This window comes from Mesoplodon densirostris, chromosome 9, assembly GCF_025265405.1.
Source record: "Mesoplodon densirostris isolate mMesDen1 chromosome 9, mMesDen1 primary haplotype, whole genome shotgun sequence".
Classification (NCBI taxonomy): domain Eukaryota; kingdom Metazoa; phylum Chordata; class Mammalia; order Artiodactyla; family Ziphiidae; genus Mesoplodon; species Mesoplodon densirostris.
This window is the reverse complement of record NC_082669.1, coordinates 53,548,196-53,565,589: the sequence shown is the minus strand read 5'-3', so window position 1 is coordinate 53,565,589 and position 17,394 is coordinate 53,548,196.

Genomic DNA, 17,394 nt, shown 5'->3' with positions numbered 1-17,394 from the left:
GGTCTCTTGTGGACAGCATATATACAGGTCTTGTTTTTTTATCCATTCATCCAGTCTATGTCTTTTGGTGGGTGCTTTAATCCAGTTACATTTAAGGTAATTATCGATATGTATGTTCCTATTACCATTTTATTAATTGTTTTGTGTTTGTTATTGCAGGTCTTTTCCTTCTCTTGTGTTTCCCACCTAGAGAAGTTCCTTTAGCATTTGTTGTAATGCTGGTTTGGTGGTGCTGAACTCTCTTAGCTTTTGCTTGTCTGTAAAGGTTTTAATTTCTCCATCAAATCTGAATGATATCCTTGCTAGGCAGAGTAACCTTGGTTGTAGGTTTTTCCCTTTCATCACTTTATTTTTTTTTTTTTTTCTTTTTGCGGTATGCGGGCCTCTCACTGTTGTGGCCTCTCCCGTTGCGGAGCACAGGCTCCGGATGCGCAGGCCCAGCGGCCATGGCTCACGGGTCCAGCCACTCCGCGGCATATGGGATCCTCCCAGACCGGGGCACGAACCCGTATCCCCTGCATCGGCAGGCGGACTCTCAACCACTGCGCCACCAGGGAGGCCCCTCATCACTTTAAATATGTCGTGCCACACTCTTCTGGCTTGCAGAGTTTCTGCTGAATGATCAGCTGTTAACCTTATGGTGATTCCCTTGTATGTTATTTGTTGTTTTTCCCTTGCTTCTTGTAATATTTTTTTCTGTGTATTTAATTTTTGATAGTTTGATTAATATGTGTCTTGGAGTGTTTCTCCTTGGAGTTAACCTGTATGGGACTCTCTGCACTTCCTCGACTTGATTGACTATTTCCTTTCCCATATTAGGGAAGTTTTCAACTATAATCTCTTCAAATATTTTCTCAGTCCCTTTCTTTTTCTCTTCTTCTTCTGGGACCCCTATAATTCGAATGTTGGTGTGTTTAATGTTGTCCCAGAGGTCTCTAAGACTATCCTCAATTCTTTTCATTCTTTTTCCTTTATTGTGCTCTGCAGTAGTTATTTCCACTATTTTATCTTCCAGGTCACTTATCTGTTCTTCTGCCTCAGTTTTCTGCTACTGCTTCCTCCTAGAGAATTTTTAATTTCACTTATTGTGTTCTTCATCATTGTTTCTTTGCTCTTTGGTTGTTTCAGGTGCTTGTTAAACGTTTCTTGTATTTTCTTCATTCTATTTCCAAGATTTTGGATCATCTTTACTATCATTATTCTGAATTCTTTTTCAGGTAGACTGCCTATTTCCTCTTCATTTGTTTGGTCTGGTGGCTTTTTACTTTGCTCTTTCATCTGCTGTGTGTTTTTCTGTCTTCCCATTTTGCTTAACTTACTGTGTTTGGGGTTTCCTTTTCACAGGCTGTTGGTTCGTAGTTCACATTGTTTTTGGTGTCTGCCTCCAGTGGCTAAGTTTGGTTCAGTGAGTTGTGTAGGCTTCCTGGTGGAGGGGACTAGTGCCTGTGTTCTAGTGGATGAGGCTGGATCTTGTCTTTCTTGCATGCAGGACCACGTCTGGTGGTGAGTTTTGGGGTGTCTGTAACCTTATTATGATTTTAGGCAGCCTCTCTGCTAATGGGTGTGGTTGTGTTCCTGTCTTGCTAGTTGTTTGGCACAGGATATCCAGCACTGTAGCTTTCTGGTTGTTGTGTGGAGTTGGGTCTTAGCATTGAGATGGAGATCTCTGGGAGAGCTTTTGTAATTTGATATTACATGGAGTTGGGAGGTGTCTGGTGAACCAGTGTTCTGAACTGAGCTCTCCCACCTCAGAGGCACAGGCCTGACACCCAGCTGGAGCACCAAGACCCTGTCAGCCACACGGTTCAGAAGAAAAGTGGGGAGGAAAGAAAGAAAGAAGTAAAATAAAAAGAAATAAAGTTATTAAAATAAAAAAATTATTAAAAAGTAATTAAAAAAAAGAAAAAAGAAAGAAAGAAGAGAGCAACCAAACCAAAAAACAAATCCAACAATGATAACATGCTCTAAAAACTATACTAAAACAAACAAACAATAAGAAAATGGACAGACTGAACCCTAGGACAAATGGTAAAAGCAAATCTGTACAGACAAAATCACACAAAGAAGCATACACAGACACTTACAAAAAGAGAAAAAGGAAAAGAAAAAAATATATATATATATCTGTGTATTGAAAAACAGAGAGAGCAACTAAATCAATAAAGAAATCTACCAATGATAATAAACTCTAAATATTAAACTAAGATAAACATAAAACCAGAAACTGGTCAGTCGCATATAGCAAACCCCAAGTCTACAGTTGCTCCCAAAGTCCACCGCCTCAATTTTGGGATGATTCGTTGTCCATTAAGGTGTTGCACAAATGCAAGGTGCATCAAGTTGATTGTGGAGATTTAATCTGCTGCTCCTGAGGCTGCTGGGAGAAATTTCCCTTTCTCTTCTTTGTTCACACAGGTCCTGTGGTTCAGCTTTGGATTGGCCCCGTCTCTGCGTGTAGGTCACCTGAGGGCGTCTGTTCCCTGCCCAGACAGGTAGAGGTGAAAGCAGCAGCTGATTAGGGGGCTCTGGCTCACTCATGCCGGAGGGGAGGGAGGGATATAGAATGTGGGGCAAGCATGCAGCTGCAGAGGCCGGCATGACGTTGCAACAGCATGAGGCGTGCCGTGTGTTCTCCCGGGGAAGCACGGGACCCTGGCAGTGGCGAGCTGCACAGCCTCCCAGGAGGGGAGGTGTGGATAGTGACCTGTGCTTCCACACAGGCTTCTTAGTGGCTGCAGCAGCAGCCTCAGCGTTTCATGCCCATCTTTGGGGTCCGCGCTGATAGCTGTGACTCGCGCCCATCTCTGGAGCTCATTTAGGTGGTGCTCTTATTCCTCTCTCCTCACGTACCCACAACCAATGGTCTCTTGCCTCTACGGCAGCTCCAGACCTTTTCCTGGACTCCCTCCCGGCTAGCCGTGGCGCACTAGCCCCCTTCAGGCTGTGTTCATGCAGCCAACCCCAGTCGTCGCCCTGGGATCCGACTGAAGTCCGAGCCTCAGCTCCCAGCCCCCACCCGCCCCGGCAGGTGAGCAGACAAGCCTCTCGGGCTGGTGAGTACTGGTCGGCACCGATCCTCCGTGCAGGGATCCTCCGTGCAGGAATCTCTCTGCTTTGCTCTCTGCACCCCTGTTGCTGCGCTCTCTTCCACGGCTCCGAAGCTTCACCCCTGCCACCCCCGGTCTCCACCAGTGAAGGGGCTTCCCAGTGTGTGGAAACCTTTCCTCTTCACAGCTCCCTCCCACTGGTGCAGGTCCTGTCCCTATTCTTTTGTCTCTGTTTTCTCTTTTTTCTTTTGCCCTACCCAGGTATGTGGGGAGTTTCTTGCCATTTGGGAGGTCTGAGGTCTTCTGCCAGCGTTCAGTAGGTGTTCTGTAGGAGTTGTTCCACATGTAGATGTATTTCTGATATATTTGTGGGGAGGAAGGTGATCTCCACGTCTTACTCCTCCGCCATCTTGAAGGTCTCCCGACAATGATTTTCTGTTGTTTACTACATGCAGTTTGTTATGGCAGCACCAGGAAACTCATACAAGCGTTATATGTAACTATACAAAAAAAAAAATCCAACACTAATGAAGTATGAAGTACAGAAATAAAAGGGGAAACTCTTGTCCTTATCAGATAGTCTGAAGGGGTTAGTATTTCAGGACTTTTTTCTATGTACCTAAAAATATGTTTGCTGTAAAAATGAGATTACACCATAAATATTATTCTTTAACTTTTTCTTTTTTCATTCAGTAAATATATTGTGGACTGGACATTCTCCCACAGCAGTCCATATAGATCTGCTCCTTCATTTTAATGGCTACATGAATTTCATTTTATGGATGTATCATGTGATTTACCATACACATTTAGGGGAAGTGGAAACAATTCTGCAATTAATGTATTTATTCAAATATCCCTATACTCTTCTGAGAGTGTTGTTCCAGGATGGATTATAGAAGTAGAATTGCCAAGTCAAATGTTTTTGTGCTTAAGAGCTTGATAAGAATTGTCAAATGCCCTTTAAAAATTTTACAACTACCCTCCAGTTGTGGTATGAGATTGCCCTTTCTCCACATATATATTATCAATTTCTTTAAATTTCTGCCAACCTAAAAGAAAGAGAATCTCATTATTTTTAACACTGTATGTCCATGGTCACTAGTAAGATTGAGAAACTTTTCATATTTTTGGCCATTTGAAGTTCTTATTTTGAGAACTGCCTACTCAGGCCTTACTAGCTTTCTTTTTACCTATTGATTAAGTATTTTTATGTTTGGGATAGTAACAAATAGTCAAGATGAATATTTTCTCCCATATTTATTAATTTTTGTCTATTAAATATATGGTGGGCTTCCCTGGTGGTGCAGTGGTTGAGAGTCCGCCTGCTGATGCAGGGGACGCGGGTTTGTGCCCTGGTCTGGGAAGATCCCACATGCCACAGAGCGGCTGGGACCGTGAGCCATGGCCGTTGAGCCTGTGCATCCAGAGCCTGTGTTCCACAACAGGAGAGGCCACAACAGTGAGAGGTCTGCATACAAAAAAAAAAAATATATATATATATATATATATATATATATATATATATATATATATATATATGGCAAGGTATTTTCTCCCATCATAATGTTTTGTGAACTTTTGTAATAGTGTCTTCTGCCTCTAGTATATTTAATTTGAGAGTAGTCACATCTGTTAATCTTTTAATTTGTGATATTTACGTTTTATGTCATAGGCTTTAAACAGATACATATAGAGGCAAAGGCATACTTGCATACTTCTTAAATGTGTAACTACTTGTTCTATATTTAAGGAACTGAACGCATTAGACCAGGTGGTACAGGGACAATTATCATGTAGAATGGTGTTAGAAATTAGAGAAAACGTAGGATAGGGTAGTGCCAGAATGGTGATTTCTCTGGTTGAGGCAAATCACAGTTTACCTAATCTGTATAGTGTATATTAATAATCCATTCTCTAATGTCATTGGATACATGTATTGAAGATATGTACTGAGAAAGTTACCGCATATTCCCCTTACTCAAATGAGGGGCTGGGAGGAAAGGATCTACTACTACCTACTGTCACCAGTTAGCAACAGGCATAACGTTTATATCAGCCTGTATAGTAAATTGGGATCTTATAAACTAAAATATGTAAGTAAAATCCATGTACATATTAAAATGAGAGTGATAGAATGATGAGTACAACAAAAGTGCAATGTTATTAAGTCAAGAACAAAAGAGTTAAAGTTAGCAGTCAGTGCCACAATGTCTGTGGCAGCTGCAGACACAACAAAGTGACTGTTAGTGTGAACATCTGGCTCACTGTCCATACCTCTAGTTATTGGAATTGAGATACCACTGCTGCCAGTCAGACACAACCAAGTTCCTTTGCTCTCAGTTTATATTCATCATGCAACCTTCAGCTCCTAATTTTGTTTTCTAAGTAGATTGCCCTACTGGGAAGGCAGTGCTCAAATTAACCAGTATCAATATTCTGATTAGCTTGGCAGATATGTGTCTCTTTGTGAATTATTCAGTCCTTTAGTAAAGGAGGTGATGTGCTGCATCATCTTTTTTTTTTTTTTCCTCTGCAAGTTTTTCCCATAGTGACTGGTTCATTTGGTAGGGAGAAGTTTACAAGTTAATTCATGCAATGTCCCGTATGGTCCATTACGTGTCTCTATCATTCATATGCCTCTATCACCTATTATTCTGTCCTTATGCTAACAAACACTGACTAGCTTTTCTTTTTCTTACTTTTACATAGCATTCTGTGTAACACATATGTGCTGGAGATTATTGTGAAAGAAAGTAGAGAAGAGAGAGAAGGGTCATGTAGGACAGAGGAGATGAAACACTTCACAGTTTATCAAGATATGAAAACTTGCACCTAGTTTTTTATGTACTGGAAATACATAAATAATTCTTGGCCTCGTGATTGGGGGCCCCATAAGCAGTTTTACCAAGGCCTAAGAAAATGTGGCTCAATAAAAAATTCCTACATCTGCAGAACTGAGATACTTTCTGGTCCTTCGATAACCCTCATAAATGCCCTTTTTCACCCCAAAGGTACTGTGAGTAATTGGCCTGGTAAATAATACATGTGAATATTCACAAGTGGAGGCAAATCAGTGATTTGAGGTTACTTGATGTATAGAAACAAGTGATTGGTGAAGACTGTAATGTGAACAATCTTGAAGTCTGAGAAAGGGAGGTAAGATGCACAGAGGAAGGACATTTCATTGTTTCAACAAAAATTTTTTGAGCACTTACTATGTGCCAGGTACTGCTTTAGGCATTTGGGATACAACAACGAGCAATAAAAATCTAACTTCTTCCCCTCTTAGAACTTAATTCTGGCAAAAGAGACAGACAATAAACAACTGACATACTAAATAAGTAGATTACGTGAGGCGATACGTGCTATGCAAAAAAAATTGTAGAGCAAGGTAAGTGGGATCAGGAGTGTCGAGTGGGGGTGGGTGGGTTGAGATTTTTAAGTAGGCTGGTGGTGGGGAAGAGGGGCCCACTAAGAAGACACACTGGAATGAACACTTGATGGAGGTGAGAAAGGGAGACTTTTGGGTATGTGGAGGCAGAACATTCCAGGCCGGAGAGCCACAAGTACAAGACTGATGCATAGCTGTGAATATGAAAGTGTTAAAAACAAACAAACTGTTCTGCAAAACCCCCCAAGTCTCCCTGTGCTGGCCGAAAAGGTAAAGGTATACACTTATCCACCCAAGTAATGGACGGTTATTCCTAGAGTTTTAGATCACATGCAGAGACTAAAAAGAGCAAGGGTATTCAGTGGCTGATAGTGAAAAGGATCACCTGACAACTGTGTACTTGCAGGGAAAGAAGACAGGTGGCCATGGAGGGGCCTCTTGATGGACTTTTAATGAGCAATTTGGCTTTCATCTTACGGAAAGTGAAACCCACTCCAGTCCAATATGGTCTGCCAAGAAGATCCTGCTAGAAAGCATTTTGATGGATTGCTGGGGGTGAAGTTTTAGGTAGCCAAAAGGAAGATGTTATAATCACCCTAGCTGAGAGGACCACAGTGGAAGTAGAGGTCATGGATGAATACATGATGCCAGAGGATGCCATGGGTCACTCACATCACCTGTTATTTTGCAGCCTGAGATAAGACTTTGGCAGGAGACTGGGTGGAATGACAAGGTCTCCAGACCACACCTGCTCTGCCACATCCTTCTGTGATTTCTGGCTAGTTACAGAATCAGCGGGGCTCAGCTTCTGCATCTGTAGAATTGGGAAATAACAACTGGCCCACCTACTCCACAGGGCTTTTGTGAGAATCAAATGAGGTAACAGAGAAAACTGTCCTGTAAGTAATCAAACAGAAGATATTATTATTCTCAAGGCTTTTATTCATCAAATTCCTGATATAACATTTGATTCCCTTTAGTTCACACCTGGAAATAATCTGCATTTTCAGAATGAAAGTAACCTCAGTCCTGCTGGTTTACTGTCCAATCCACAAAAGCTGGTAATGGCCAAAGGGTAGGGAGAAGGTTCAGAAGAAAATCTAGAACCACCGTATAGGTTAAGAAGCAGCATAGGAAGAAAATCCATGCTCTACCTCTTTTTCTTCTAGAACAGAAATAAAAAGGTGCCATGTCTTTGTTTGGGGGAAATCTTCCAGCATCTGCTCCCAGATTTTAATTTTTCTGTGGTTCAGAAGACAGGCTGCTAGGCTGGGTTCACCTTTGCCCTAGCTCTCATCTTCTGGGTTCTTATCAGATGTGAGCTTGGCCAGGTGATCTCGGCTGCAGGCTTGCCTTTCTCCTGCACTGCTGATTTTCCTGTTTGCCCATAATTCTCAAGGTCAGACCTTCCCATGCAATGCTGAAGCTGACAAATCTAATCTCTCAAGCAAACAGGTTATTTTGCTACAAAACCTCACAAAGAAAGGGGAGGGACATTTCTCTTGGCTTGAAATTTTAAGCTACTTTGAGTCCAAACTCACAGAGTGTCTCTGTGATTTTCTTTGAGGGGGTCTAAGGGCAAAAAAGAAGGGCTTTCTGTCTCTTGTTGAATATCCCCATTTCTGGCCTCAGTCAGACCACTCAAAAAAACACTTTCTCCAACTTTTATCAGCTTTAACCTGGCACAGACATGTGGTGTGTGAAAGGATGTAGGTTGTTATTCGTGCCTCTGGCATATCATGTTAAGATGAAAAACATAAGTTTGCTACTTTAAGGGGAACTGTCAGTCCAAGGTCATCATTCCCCAGCAGGCCACAGAAAGAGCCACACCACAAATAATGTTCTGGGTGTGGGACAAGCATCTGGTTAGTGTCTCCATTTGGGAGAAGCAAAGAGAACAGCATTTCCTCCAAATACCAGATCAATCATTTAGGGGCAATTCATCTTCTACTAAAATGATCTCAAGTTCACGACTAATAAGACCACAGCTGCCTTTTTATGGTTGAGTTACCCACACACAACTCGGCACCATATTCTAGGTCAGGTCACAACTACGTAATAGGCCTCAAACTTGGCAATTTCATGTTCTTCTGTCTTCTTCTTGCCCAACCCACACTGAATTACACACTGACCAAAGCTCCCCTGGAGTCACATGGAATGAGGATTTGGCTCTAAATCTCCAAATTTGCAGCCCAAAATGGAGGCCTCCCTGGGCCAACTAATCTTTTCCATTTCACTTCCAGAGGGCTGCCATGCTCTTTCCAAAGCCCTACACAGAATTCACTAGGCTGCATTTTCCTGTTGACGGTCCAGGTTATGCATATATAGACAGGGGAATCACAGATGGCCCTCAAACTATAAAGTTACCCCCAAATTCAAGAGAAAAATGAGACTCATTTGTTTACAGAATGAACTTGAACTGCAAGGAGCACAGAGGGAAACAGATCTTAGGAAGAGAGAAGGAAAAGAGTAAATAAAATTTTGTCTTTGTTTCCCCTCTTTTCAAAATCAATTTTGCCAAATTGTTACTTATCCTTGAAAGGATGTGAAGTGCAGTAAGGAGGAAGTCAATGTTAGCATTTCAGATATCCTGGCATATGTCACGTGCGGTCTCTGGGACATCCAAGATGACATGGACTGACACGTTGCTCCAAGCACTGTTATACATTACAATTATATTTGTGTAACTGATCCATTCTTGGCATGTAAAGCCCTGACCTCTGGGTGCTGAGGGATTAAAATATCAGTCACAGGGTTTAAACCGTTGTCCTTATGTAGGTGGATGTTAACTTCTATTTGGCTGTGTCCCTGGACTCTTAGTTTGCTTAAGCAATGTAACACTGGAGTCAAATAGTGGTCTGAGGACTCATTGGGGTTCACTGTTCTCCTTCCTGCCTCCTGATTTGTATCTCATATTTGTACATTACACCATTAGCACTCCACACTGGGACAACTACTATAGCCATGTATACATGCAGAGGTGAGCACAGTGTCTCTTACAAAAAGATGCTGAGTGAATGACAGTGAGATGCTTACACCCTTCTTCTTGGGTCCCATCTTTATCAAGAATCCATCCTGCATGTTCCCACTAGATTTCTTTTGCTTAAAAGTCTATAATGACGTACAGTGGCTTAGCTTTGTGTTATTTACCTAAGGATAGCTTCATTAAAATCTTTGACCAAAATAATGAACAAGAAGTCATCATAAAGCTCTGTGATGTTTCACTACAGATGTTCTAATTTCCACCTAAACATGTAGATCCAGCCTCTGTGGGGTTTTTTTTTGTTTGTTTATAAGAATCTCAATCAAAATTAATTCAATGTGAATTTATTGATATTCAGAAACTTGAATAAAAGAGGAAAACATTGTTCCAACCTTCAAAGAACTTCCAATCAGATGAGGGTATGTGTGTGTGTATCAGATGCAGGTGGGGGTAAGGGATAGGGGGAGTTGGGGAGGTGAGGGGCAGGGTAAGTGTTTAGATGAGTATATAAATAGCCACAGTTTACCAAAGAAGTGCAAAGTGCCTCAGGGTTCAAGAGAGGGAAAAGGTTACGTTTGATTGAGGAAGTTCAGAGCAGCTTTATGAAGCAACATATGCCTGCTTCCCACATCACTTCTGATCATCACTCCCATGACTTTCCTCCACAATGTTTTTTTTTTGGAGGTTCTGACCAACAGCTTATTTCAGCCTTTCCCTTTCCTGACCACAGCACCCACCTGGCCATTCTTCCACCTTCAACACTTAGCAGATCTTCTCTCTCTTTTACCAGCTATCCTCCTCAAAAACTCTAACAATCATGTTGCTAACGCTGTAGTATGCTACTATCCACTCCAAACTCATTTACCCACTTAAAGAGTCATACCTTAGCCTTCATCACCACTTGAAATTGTTCCACTCCAATAATGCAGGCTTTGAAATTTCTGTTGCATGATGCCCCTGACCCCTCTTTCATTTCTCTTATCATTTTACATTTAACAAAATTTTTTCTTGTCCACACTGTCATCTTCATTCTGTCCCTTTATCCTTCACCATCTTCTACAACCTCCACCCCAATTTTGTCCTTAGTTGTTTTCTTCCTTAGCCTGGAGTTTCTGGTTAGTCTATTAAACAATGCATGTTCTTGCCAGGTAGAATCCCTTGACCTGCTGCCATTATATCTCTGTCAACCTTCAACTGCCTTGCTTCAGTGAGGGCTTCATATCTACACTTCCAATCCTTTTATTCATCTCTTGAAGACTTGGTGAAACATTTCCAATACCTATGTTTCAGATTTTTACTCCTCTCCTCAAAATTCTCAATATCACCTTTAAGAAAGAATCTTTCCTCTCAACTCATTGAAAAGATGTAGACCAAAGCTGTTCAATAGAATCTCCTATGCTGATATAAATATTCTATATTTGCACTATCCAATATGGTAGCCACTGAGCACGTACAGCTATTGAACACTGAAAATGTAGCTAGTGAGACTGAGGTACTGAATTTTAAATTTTATTTAATTTTAATTAAAATTTAAATAGCAACATGTAGCTAGTGGCTACACTATTGGACACCATATAGACCAGCATTGTCCAACAGAAATATAATAGTTTCATAAATAATTTCAAATTGTCTAGTAGCTACACTAAAAAAGTAGAAATTAATTTTGTATAACTAATAATATTATTTTCATATAATTAATGTATTTTATTCAACCAAATACTTGAAAATCTTATCATTTTAATATGTAATCAATATAAAATTATTAATGAGATATTTTAATATTGAAACCAAGCTTTCTATATCTGATATATATTTTATGCTTCTAGCACATCTCAATTCAGACACTAAATTTTCATGGAAAATATTTGATCTGTATTAGATTTCATAAAATTTACAGTTGAAAACATAGATTCACATACCAAGTTGTTCCAAACATACTTAAAAGTTTTCCATTAACTTAATCAAGTATCAGCTTTTTGTTTTCAATTTCAATTAATTAAAATTAGATAAAATTAAAAAATTATTTCCTCAGTCACATTGGCTACATTTCAAGTGCTCAATTGCCAAATGTGGCTAGTGGCTGCCATACAGGATAGTGCAGAAAGGATGGTTTGATGTTCTCTCTAACCTTAAGTCTCTCAATATCTTGGGTCTTGCTCTTCCTTCACTAGGTTGTCTAAGGAGGTCGCATCTTGCTTAACCACCCTCATCCCCACTGCTTCTCTAAACCTTCCCTACCAACCTCAGGATTTTATTTAAATTTACTAATCCCCATGGCCCCCTTCTTATTCCCATCAATGATTCCTCCTTGTCATGATTCCTTCTCCTTTTTGTACCAGTGGCTCTACAGGCCAACAGCATCAGCATCACCTGAAAACTTGTTAGAAGTATAATTCTGAGCTTCACCCTACACTTACTGAATGAGAAACTCTATGGGTGGGGCCTGGCTATCTGTGTTTTCACAGGCCCTCTAGGTCAGGTCCCCAATCCCTGGGCCGCACAGCAGCAGGTGGCAGGCGAGTGAGCAAAGCTTCATTTGCCGCTCCCCATCGCTCCCCATTGCTGGCATTACTGCCTGAACCATCTCTCCCCCTCCAATCCATGGAAAGATTATCTTCCACGAAACAGGTCCCTGGTGCCAAAAAGGTTGGGAATCACTGCTTTAGGTAATCCTGATCCATGCTACAGTTTGAGAACCACTGGTTTATAGAAAAGTGTACTTGAAAGACACACTAAAACTAATAAAAGTGTATAGAGTGGTGGCAGGAGACAAAGTGGAAGGAAAGAAGGCTAGAAGTGAGGTTTTTTTCTTAATATTTTTATGATTGTGGAATCATTTAAATGTTCAACTAAAATTTTCTTAAAAAGAGGAGAATATTTACAATATACTGATGGGCTCTTCCCCACCCCCATTTTGTTCCATTTGGTTTTGGGTGGGGCTTGGACTTTAGTAAATTTTAAAAGCTCTCCAGGTGATTCTATAAAATACACAATTCAATACTTTTTAGTATTCTTACAGAGTTGAGCAAACATCAGCTCAATCAATTTTAAAACACTATCATCACCACAAAAAACAACCCCATACCTACTAGCAGTCACTCCAACTGCCCACCAAACTCCCTCCAGACTTTAGATTTCTCGGACTTAGATTATTTCTTATTTTGTAACAAGCAGTTTAAGAAATAATGCCATTAACCATGATATATTTACGTAAAATATATTTTTCAGGCATTCACATTAATTTTGGTAATAATAAAATAAGTCTCTGAGTAGTAGTTACTTCCCTAGGCCTAAAACTTTTTTTTAACTTTTCAAAATATGTAGAGTATGCGAAGTTTTTGCAAATAATAGTCAAAGCTGCTTTTAACTTGGAGATGAACTGGATCCTCACTTTAGAGAGAAAAGGATCTCCTTATTCCCAACTACTAGTAATAGGTCCAAATTTACACAGAGGTAAGTGAGGGAATGCTGAATGAAAGGCCTCCGCCCAAACCAAAAAAAAAAAGGGGGAAAAAATGGAGTCTAGAAACTTCCTTTGACTCAGACTATGCTGAGTATCCTAGAAAAGGGCAGAGGAAAGCCACTAGGACAAACAAAAGACTGGAATATTTAACTCAGCCTTGACGGGAACTTTCCAAACAGCACCTTCCTTGATGTCCTAGGGCCAGAGGATGATAAGATGGCTTGTGGGCTCTGGCTGGTGCCACAGGGATGAGAGGTTACACATGAGCTCCCACCCTCCCCACGCGTCTCTGAGGATGGCTTTGTTCTTCCCAGCCCTCGGGGCTTGTGTTCTGCGGGAGGCTAGGACAGTTTTTGTTATCGACTAGACATATCAGTTTCAATGACAATCATCCTCCTAAAATGCGCACGTGCGCGCGCACACACACGCACACATACACACACGTTATTTCTCTTGATTTCCTCCCTAGCTCTGAAAATGTAAGTTTTAAAGAAAAAGGAAAAAAGATAAGGGTGAGAGAAGAAAAAAACTATATCGTCTGGGAAGTTCAATGATGACCCTAGAACCATTTCTTAACCCATGCCAGGGAGTTTGCTTCCAAAACTATATGTACATAAAGAAATATATTTCCTCAGAGCACACACCAGGAAGGTTAACGCAGGCTGTGGCATAAAGATTCTTGAGAGGAAAGATATAATAGATATCTTGGGAGGGAAGGGAAATACCACATGCAATGAAATGAAATGAGAAAGGAGGGTGGTAGAGAGAAAAGGAAAAGAATCCCTAGCTAATAACATGTTCTTTCCTTCCTTCCTAACACAATGACACACATGACTTAATGAAGCCAGTGAGTTCTGAGACTGATGTAAAAGTTCCAAAAAAAATACTCCTCAGCAAAGGCCCCTGGGTAAATGGTGTCATTTCTAATTTCTCCAGTTCCCGTGATTTAGAGCAGACCCAGGATCTGAAATTCACACCAGCTCTTTGTGCACCAGGGTCCGGGGCAGCCAGGGCCCAGGCCTGGGGAGCAGCAACACAGACTTCCTATGTGATTTCACCACCGCAGCCCTGCTTTGTCTCACATTTAAAATAATTTGCCAGGTAAAAATAAACTTCTCAGAATCACAGAGTGAAAAATGTACTTAACAATTCAATCCCTGTAAGTTTGGGATTGACAGAGAGAGTGCAGCCGAGGCTAATTAAATTACCCAATATGTATTTGAATGGTGGTTTCACTGGTGAGTTTATTAATTCACATCGTTATCATTGTTATTATTACTGCAACTCTGTAAATTATGCTTTTCATGAGATAGTGAAATGTGCAAGTGAAACGTGCAGGCTCTTAGCTCTCAGACATACCCTGCTTAGCTGTTGGTTTCTCTCCTGAGTACCATTCTTAGAAAGCAAACTTCATTTGTCATAAGTCCCATGTCCCCAGATGGCATGTTCTGAGTTATTTTTGTGTATTACTTTTTGGAAATAATTAAAATCTACCAGTACTTTTCACTTTCCCTCAGCTTTTTCCAGTAATTCTCACGATAGAAATAAGTATGGGTCATGACGCCAGCTCCTTGCAGGGTAGTTTCCCTACACTTAGCTGATTTGCAAAACTCAGACTCCAGGTTTAAATCCAGTGGAATCAGAACTGCTCTTTATTCCTTAGGGACAATTTATGGTACACATATAGGAGTTTTTGCAGTCCATGTCATTAAAGATTAATTGACAATTGTATATATGCTCATTTGCCCCCAAATTTGGGGCAAATTTGAGAAGACAACTGAAATGAGCAAAATTTAGCTATAAAATATATTAGGCAAGCATGCCAAGTCTTCTTGATTCAAGAAGCATCTCCCCTTGTGAAAGATGATTCCTAACTCTGGGATAAAACAATTTTGACTCCTAGGCCATGCTCCTCAAAGTGTGGTCTCTGGACCAACAGCACGGGCATCACCTGGAGCTTGTTAGAAATGCAGAATATCAAACCAATCCCAGACCTACTGCAATTATCAACACACCCAGCTGATTCACATGCACATTGAAGTTTGAGGAGTGCTCCTAGAGTATGGAGGAGTAGAGAAATAAGTCTTCTCATCCCACCCCTCCCCACCAGCAGCATCCTGCCACTATGATTTCCTACAGCAACTCTTGAAATATACTACATTGACAAACTTAGAAATTATACTCTAATGTATATTCCCATAATGAAGAAATTAATGCAATCTACCCAGTATCTATCTCAAAAAATAAACATAAATGAAACATCTATTGTCAAGATGGTCTAACCTGCAACTCATGCTGGTTTGGAGGAAAAAATGAAGTGTGTTGTATGATCATTAGATAACTGACCTCATACCCTATGATTCAATCACCTTTAACTCCATGCCCTAGAGAGTGCTAATGTTACATAATGAAAAAGTCATCAGGATATAGATGCCTGCAAGACACCACTTCCCCCAAAAAAACTTTTTTAGAAAAAAAAGATTGCCTTAAATAAACATTAAAAAGTTTATTCAAATATTTAACATATTAATTTGCAAAGTGAAAAGGTTAATTTCAAATCTACTTTCTTCCCTACCATTAAGGCTTCCTTGAATTTCATAACATGACAAAAGTAGCTTATTCCAGGATCCACTTCTACTGATAACACCATTGTATATTTATTTGGTGGATCACAGTTACAAAGAACTTTTGCATATAACAGTGACATTTCTCTTTTAATTTTCATCTGAAATTAACAAAAATCGATTTTCTCTCCCTCATTCATAAAAATATTCATGGCAAATAATTAGGTATTGCAATAATCATAAGTATGATAAAATGCCTTGCATTGGAAAGAACTCACTGTAGTTCCTGGCCAAAAAAAAATAAAAATCTAGTTCTTGGAGGAAGGTTCTCACTTAGAATTATTTTCAGCACAGAAAAGTAGCATTTCTAAAAAGGACCATCACTTTACAGAAATAGTTTTCCGGGTGTTTTATACTAACTTCAACCATCTTCAGGGAGATACAAATAAAATGTTTTTCATGTATAGTAAATGTGATCCTCTTCTAAAAACAAATACACACTTTGAGTTTAAAAAATCCCTTGGTGATATGAACAGGAAGAGCTTTCACCGTGGTCCTAATGCATTCTGAATTATTGCAGAAGAGCTCTGGGAATCCCTAGCTCCTAGCATAAAAGTAGTTGTTCTGCTCCTCCCTGAAACACTCTGCAGAATACAGTACTTTACTAAAGCAAGAATTCTCTACTGAGACTCATGGATATCTGTGGACAGTATGTTTTGGTTTGTTTTAGAATTGTTTCTCAGATGGTTGCTCTTCATGGCTCCAGTTGATGTTACAGGTGCAGCATGGCAATGGGGAAGACGAAGTTCAGGGTGGGGTTATTCTCTGGGCTCACAGCTGAAGAACAAAACTGTGAGGAAAGGCTCTGCAAGACCAAGTTTGTCTGGAGGGAAGGGGAGCATAGGGGTAGGGTGACAGTGGGTGGATGGAGGAGGAAGGGAGGCAGAAGGGAGGAAATTAGCAACAACTTAAGGGAATATGGGTAAAGAGTTGCTGCTTTGGTTGGGGTTAGGGTAGGCTATAAAACAGTGCCCAGGAAGTATCAGAGCTCGTCCACATCTACCACAGGTGAAGGCATCATGGAGGTCTCAACTAGGGAACTTGGGAGCTAAAACTAGGTCAAGGACTACTGAATGGAATCAGAATGAGTCACCATCCCAGGGGCAGGTTCTGAGAAGTCTGTCCAAGGAAACATGGTAGGGAGATAAGAGATTTCCCTAGTTGGAGATGAGTTGGAATAAAAAGGATGACAAGTCCTAGAAGGTTGCTCAGGAGTTATAAGACATCAGGGTCTTAACTGAGGGACAAACAATCCCATTCTCAGTGACCCCTTTTCTCCAGTGGCCAAAAGCCAGAAAACAATTCAGTGTAGTACTCTTAAGCAGGCACCACCCTCTTGAATTCCACCAGAACTCCTAATGGAGCTGGAGAAATACTGGGCCATTATAGACCCTGCAGAACACCCAAGAGTAGATTTGAAAAAGCTAAAATGGACTGGGGGTGGGCAGGAGCAGATGCAAAGAGGTGAAGCTATGTAAACTTAAAAGAACAATCCATGTGGGGTAGAGTAGGGTAAAAAGATTCCTAGTCCTGCTAAGCTGAGCTGGGTCTTAAGGAATGTGATAATCATGGGAAGAAGGAAGAAGGAACATTTATTGAGCACACAGATTGTTCTTAGGCACCATGATAGACACCCACAATAAGCAAAACTGTTGCAATATTCCTGATCTGTACCATAGAACTTAGCTGTGAGGGTAGGGAGAAAGACTATCTTCTAGAGATTTTAGTATCTTAGAGCTAAAAGACATGTTGGAGATACTCTTGTGGATAAAATGGTCATAAGGGATAAAAAGGTGACCAAGTTATACAACATGAAAGCATCTTGAAAATTATAAATATGGGATACATATATGAAAATTTATCCTGTGATAGGAAAAATAGAA